The following is a 6,911-nucleotide window of genomic DNA, read 5'->3' as shown; positions in this document are numbered from 1 at the left end:
AGTTGTATGAGCCCCTAATAAAATGTTTAAAAAAAAAAAAAAAACTACGTAATATAAAAAAAAACAAAAAACAAAAAACAAAAAACCCCAAAAAAGGATGGGACAATTGGCATCTAAAATGCTAATCTGTGATTGACTCTTGTTCCAGCTCTGTTCCCTTATGCGTCTCACAGGGCATACCACGGCCTCTGGATGGGATGGCCTGGCTGGAGGGGGTGGGTGTCTAAGACGTTATCTGGGGAATCAGTTTACAAACCCATGAAAGACCCTTAACCAAAGTTAGGTGGCGTGTTCTTAGACATTCTTTGTTCCTTGGTCCCTAGCACTTTAATTTGCAAGTCTCACGCGCGCACACGTCCTGCTGCGAAATCCAAGGTGTGGAAGTCTGACCCGCTGGGTTTCTTAGAAAACATTAAAGGACAAGTAATTAGCAGGGGAAATAATCGGTTCTTGATTACGCTCACTCTCCAAATGGAAGATATCATTACTGAAATAATGAGGAGGGAAAAGGTCAAATTGTGGAAGGATTCCTCTCCCTTCTATTGCTGTCGCGTGGCGGCATGGCATGTGGGTTCCCTATGGGCTCCAGGACCCCCGTCAGGCGGGGTTTCTTTGCATCAGGGATTGTTAGCTTTTGCGATGGGAATAAGCAACAGGGATGCTTTACACGTTTTACTAATAAAGATGTGAACGTTCCAAAAACATCCCCTTTCGTTTCCATCACACTCTGGGGAGGGCCGTAGTGTCCTCTGGGTGTTACTGATTTTACCTGTCCGTCTCCATTCTCTACACTTTGCACCCCAAAAATACACTTCCCTGACTGCAGGGTGGCAATGCGGTCTCTCGGCCACAGAGGTCCACCAGCCATGTCAAGGCATGTGACCAATGCCAAGCTGCAGCCCCATATGTGCGTGGCCTTCGGCTTCCCAGAGTTCAGGGCAGCCGTTCAGAACCCCTCTCCAAATGCCTGTGCTGGGTCCTGATTGCCTCCCCGCCCACTCTTGCCCCGCAGAGTGAGGGACAGGTGGAAAGTGCCCAGGAAACCCGGCATCCAGTTATAAGTGTCCCCGTGTGAAAAGGGAGGGCTCCAGTGCCCAGTGCCGGAAGGAACACAGGGGTTGAGGCCACGTGAGCTATAAAGCCATCCTCTAAATCCAACCCGCGGGTCCTTGCACAAGCCAGGGCTGCCAGACATGTTGATGGATGGCCACCCCTCTCATTAACACCTCTTCGCTGGAGATCTCAAATGACCCCACCCCTTGCTCCCACTTCTCCCAGGTCTGCCACTACTTACCTGTCCTGGGAGACAGGGCAAGGGCAGGTTCTGGAACTCACTACTGTGACTGCCACCCCCATCACTGAGACCCTCCACCCCCACCATCCTGACCCTCCACCCTCACCCCACCATCCTGACTCTCCAACCCCATCACCATGTGACCCTCTACCCCCATCACCATGACCCTCCACCCCCATCATCATGTGACCCTCCACCCCTACCATTCTGACTCTCCACCCCCATCCCCATGACTGACCTTCTGCTCCATCACCACGACTCTCCACCCCCACCAGCCTAACCCTTCACTCTATCACCATGACCCTCCACCCCATCACTATGACCCTCCACCCCATTCCCATGACTGACCTTCTACTCCATCATCCTGACCCTCCACCCCCACCAGCCTAACCCTTCACTCCTTCACCATGTGACTCTCCGCCCCCATCACCATGACCCTCCACCCCCATCACTATGACCCTCCACCCCTACCATTCTGACCCTCCACCCTATTCCCATGACTGACCTTCTACTCTAACACCATGACCCTCCACCCCCACCAGCCTAACCCTTCACTCCATCACCATGACTGACCCTCCACCCATCACCATGACCCTCTATCCCCATCACCGTGTGACCCTCCACCCCCATCACATGACCCCCCCACCCTCATCAGGAGCATTTGCACTGACCTTTCGAAGAAGGAAGCAGATGCGCTCGATGTTCCTCAGCCGCTCCCTCTATCAGGGTAGACAAGAGATAAGGGGGAGGAGAGGTCAGAGGTTTTGCTGAAAGAGCATGAGGGGCCCCACATTCAGCCCCCAGTGGAAGACACAGACCCATCAGAGACCTCTCCTGGCCAGAGGGCCACACAGCCCCCCTAGGGCTTTCCCCTCTCCCTGTCCTTTGGTCACAGTACTTTGGTCGACACAGAAGTCTCCAGCAAGCAGAGTGGGCTCAGCCTTCCTCTTAGCTTCCTGGGTGGACAGCCCAGAGTAAGCTTCCAAAACTCTGCGACAGGTGAAGCTCCAGGGCCGCACATTGCTGCCTTTACCTATGATTGAGTCTGTCCGAGCGAGACTCCTGGTGACCCTGTGCACAGCAGAAGGAAATGCTGCCTGCACCGCCCCTCAATCGGCAGTGGATCAGACCCTGACTGAATTTCAGAAGTAGCTTGCCAGGCCTTTCTTCTTAGTCCATGTCATCCTGGAAGCCCCCCTGAACAGCTGTGCAGCATTAGAGTAACCTAACACCCCACCGGCAGAGGGGTGGTGGCTGCGTAGGAAGTGCATTGCCTGGGAATCGAACCTGGGTCTTCCCCATTGGGAAGCAAGACTTAAACCACTGTGCCACCATACGATGGTCAAGCCACAGAACTGGGACCCCGGGTTGACTAAACGTGCTGAAGCCCACAGTCAGCTCTCCCAGAAAGACTCCCCATCTGTTTTCTCTCTGGTGCTTTAATTTTTCTAAAATAAGTATGTTTAGAGGCAGTGCTCTCCCCGCTAAATTAGACAGCAAGAGTCTCCTCAGGCTGAGACTTTCCAAAAAGTCTTAGCCCGTCCCTGGGGTCTGGCTCACTGCCACTCGAAGCTGCTCTGTGGCGGCCAGGTGATGATGCTCGCTTCCCTCCCTCCCCTGCAGTGACTCCGCCAGTCCCCACGCCACGCTGAACACAGCTGCTGCGCCTCCCGTGCCTCATTATGCAGGCAGCGCGGTTGCCATAGATTTGATGGTAATGAGGTTCCTCCTGAAGCTGAGGAGGACAGGTGGCTGGGACACTTCCAGTTCCCTAATTGAATCATAAACATAGTGACTGCCATGCATTTTTGAGACCCAGAGAAAACAGCCCACATCAGGACAATGTCATGACTGCATGGCCAGGTAGACAGACGGCATCCTTCTCGACACATGTACATGCGTGCACACAGACACCGTGTGTGTGTTACACACATTTGCACATGTGCATGTATCCATCTGCACGCATGCAGACAGACAGCACAGGTGTATATGCACACACTGAGAGAGAGAAACACACAAACAAAGGAATACCCAGAGCTGGTCCTGCATGGAGGAGAAGCAAAATGAGTGTGAAACACGGGCCTGCAGGAGGGAGGTGCGGGCACACACTAGCTCAGGGGTCCCCAAACTTTTCAAACAGGGTCCAGTTCACTGTCCATCAGAGCCATTGGAGGGCCAGACTATAGTTCTGAAAAAAACTATGAACACTGCACACTTCTTATTTTGAAGTAAAAAACAAAACGGGGCAAAAACACCCGGCGGGCCGGATAAATGTCCTCGGCGGGCCACATGTGGCCCCCGGGCCGTAGTTTGAGGATGACGCCTGCACTAGCTCCTTGTCTGGCGGCCACATCCTCTGAAGAACACAATCCCTCACTGTTTTCAAGTGATGCTGAATGCCCAGGTAGTAAAGGGAAGGGAAGGGAAGGGACTCATGGGAGAAGTGAGGAGGAACGCGATGCATCCTTTCTCCTGCTGCAGGGGTCCATCGGCAGGCCCAGCACTGTCTGGGGCGTTAGGAGCTCTCTGATCACGTCCAGTGAGAAATGCAGCCTAAGGATGGTGATGGTTTGAAGCTCAAGTCCTTCCAGGGCTCGAGTGATCCATCAGGGAAGCCCCTTTTTCATGCCACCTGAGCCTGAAATGATGCTTCCAGGCCTCTGCAGAGACCGAGGGAGCTTGAAGATGTGTTAGGAGAGGCCTCCAAGCCTCGAGCTTCCTTCCGGGAGCAACGTCATGAGAACGGGAGGAATGTATCGAAAGTGCTTGCATTTGTGACTTTTATGTTGTCTTACTTTTTAAAAAAATCTCAGATGAGAGTTCTTTCCCCAGAAGCATGAAGGTACTGTATCCAGGAAAACTCTCTGGGTATCATATGGTCCAGGTTCTTTAACGAATCAGCTAACCAATTAAAAACAAGGCATGGGCGTAAATAGGGAACGGAGATCCAAGCTTCTATGCCATCCAACACCAGTGTTCCATACTCACTCATTCTTCCATCAACACTGTCTGCTCGGTGCCTGCTCTAGGCAGCACCTGTCCTCGTGTTGTCCTTCCCTAAGCTCCAAGTGGAGTGTCTAAAATCCATCATGTTCTTTGTGTGAGGGACTTGCCACCGTGAGATGGAAACCAGCTTCGCAAAAATATCACCTGGTTAAACCAATCCGAGGTGGGATTCATGTGATGGGAGTGAGCGGTAAGACCACTCTCTCCCCCACATTTACCCTGGGGTCACGCGAGAGAGCTCTGGGGTGCTCAGTGAGCTGCTTTCCACATGGGCCTACACCTGGGATGAAGGAAAGCACTTTTGACTCCTCAGCCTTCCAGCGGGGAAGCTGGCTCTCAGAGCAGCCTTGCGCAGCTGGTACATGTTGACAAGCCACGTGGTTCCTGCTGGTGCAAAGAGCGAAAATGACCAAAAGAAGTTAGATCTGAGAGGAAACTCTTTCAAGCCTAACAGATCTAAGTTACCAAAGACAGGTGCTGCAAGGGGTCGTTAGAAATGAAATGGATTTGAACCAATGCCACCAAGTGTAACAGATGTTCGAGTGGATCTTAGAGATCCTTGCAACAAAGCGTTGGCTCCATTCCATTCGAGTTCGGCGCCATTTCACTGAATCGAGGAACATAAGGCCGAAAGGAACCACAAATATTATAGAATCAAGCCTCCTTAAAAAGCAACACAAAGTAAGGGTAAAAATAAAGGATTTGGAGACAGATGGGGGTTTTCAGTCCTTCCTTCGCCACCCATGAGTTTTGAGTCCCTGGGCAAAAGACTCAGTTGGGTGGATCCGTAAATTGGGTTAGTGATGTCTGTCTGGCAGCGCTGTTGTAAGGACTGCAGAGCGTGTACGTAAGATTGGTTCTTGCTGGTACCTGTCATTGAGTCGATTCTGACTCCTGCAGTCCCATATGTGCCGAGCAGATGGTCTCCATGGGGTTTGCAAGGCTGGAGTCTATTGGAAGCAGATCCCCAGCCTGTCTTCAAGATAACTCTAGATGGGATTCAACTGTCCGCTCTGGGGCTACGAGTCAAGCACTTAACTATTTCTACCACCCAGTAGTTCTTAAACCAAAAGATCCGCTGCCATTGAATCAGGGAAAGGGTTTCAGAGACTGTAAATCATTACACAAGCAGACAGCTTCATCTGTCTCTCAAGAGGCAGCTGCTGGGTTTGAACCATCAACCTTCTGGTTAGCATCCCTATGCCTAACCCACAGCACCACCAGGGATCCTTCCAAACTCTCAAAATTTATGACTTCAATAAGAACCCTCACTTCCAACTTGACAGAGAAAGAGACTAAGGTCCAGGGCCACACAGTGGTCTTTGGCCACTTCTCTAAGAGCATAAGAGCCTTCTTCGGGGAACCGGATATAAAGGAGACTAGGCCTCTTTGTCCCTCCTACTGGAGAACGAAATCACAACCTTCCAGGGTAGGACGAGAGCATGCACGTCAAATCTAATGTTCTCGCTACAACCTTCTACTGAAAATGACCAACACAGCTGATGAGCTTTCAGGAGATGAAAACTTGATTTTTCACGAAACCATGACCTAGAAACCGTGTCAACTGGACGGTAGGCCATTGAGATTGAACAGAGACACAAACACCTTCACGGGAGCTGTGCTGACTCAATGCCAACCCTAGAGTGCCAGGCTGGAGGCCTGTACAAAATGCTCTGTTCACACGTACAGCAGATGCCAGTCTCCGGGACATGGGTTACCCTGACCAGACAGTCAAATCCAGTGCCACCCAACGGAAGCTACACCTTCCTCCTCTCCCTGCTCGTCTTCCGGAATCAATGCCTCTGCTTCCAGAGGCTCCCAGTTAGAGACCCAGCCCAGGCAGATGGGAGGGTCAGCCAAGCAGTACTGCACAGAGCAGCCTAAGTCTACATTCTTACCACACACCCCATATGGTCTCCTGAGGAGATCTGATTGGCGAGGAACATGATGCAGCACCAGCATTCTTGGAGCAGTGCATGCTGGACTAGACAGGCAAACTGCATCCAAGTCCCCTATGGGAGGCGAGCGGCTGACAGGGCCAGAGTCAGCAGAGGTGAGCACATGCTGGGCAAGGGATATTGGGCTGATGAGTACACGCTGGGGGAGGAACTTCATACATCAACCTCCCTCTGAGTCTCCATGTGAGAGAAAGCCTGATGCCCACATGTAATGGATGGAGGGCCACTAATGAGCTCACTGCCCGGCGAACAGGGGAGCAAACGCTCCTTGTTGGAGGATGAGCTACTGAGGAACTCCAAGGCAAGGCCTCGGGCAGCCAGCAGAGCAGCCCGCCCCCACCCAGGCTGCAGGGACTGTTCAGGTGGACTTGCAAGCTATTGTACGCCTTCAGCTGGCCCCAAGAATGGGAAGCACAAGGAAACCTGATTTGCTTTGTAAGCCTTTACCTAACTCACAATTCAAATATTTTTTTAAAGAAATTTTAAAGGGGAGTCTCCACACGCCAGGTAGGGAACCAAGGTCACAGCCAAGATACGTTCTTTTCCTTGACTCCTGCGACTCATCAAAACCCTTGCCCTCCACTAACCCACCCAAGGGGAGGGTATCGTTTATATCTTCACAGGGAAAGAGGGACCAGACTTGAACCCAGTGC

The 6,911-nt window shown here is 51.9% G+C and overlaps 1 long non-coding RNA gene across 1 annotated transcript in view; it reads right to left on the bottom strand.

Moving 5' to 3' along the window:
- Nucleotides 1-1,987: 1,987 nt before the first annotated feature.
- Nucleotides 1,988-6,911, bottom strand: part of LOC123522576 — an 89,281-nt gene continuing 84,357 nt past the window's right edge. Inside the window, exon 3 of the long non-coding RNA XR_006680823.1 lies at nt 1,988-2,013. This is a non-coding gene — a long non-coding RNA (uncharacterized LOC123522576). The remainder of the gene's footprint in view (nt 2,014-6,911) is intronic.

The sequence above is a fragment of the Echinops telfairi genome, unplaced genomic scaffold (assembly GCF_000313985.2).
Source record: "Echinops telfairi isolate 266 unplaced genomic scaffold, ASM31398v2 ScPeMD7_7424;HRSCAF=8462, whole genome shotgun sequence".
NCBI classification, from domain to species: domain Eukaryota; kingdom Metazoa; phylum Chordata; class Mammalia; order Afrosoricida; family Tenrecidae; genus Echinops; species Echinops telfairi.
This window is presented reverse-complemented; position numbering and strand designations above follow the sequence as displayed.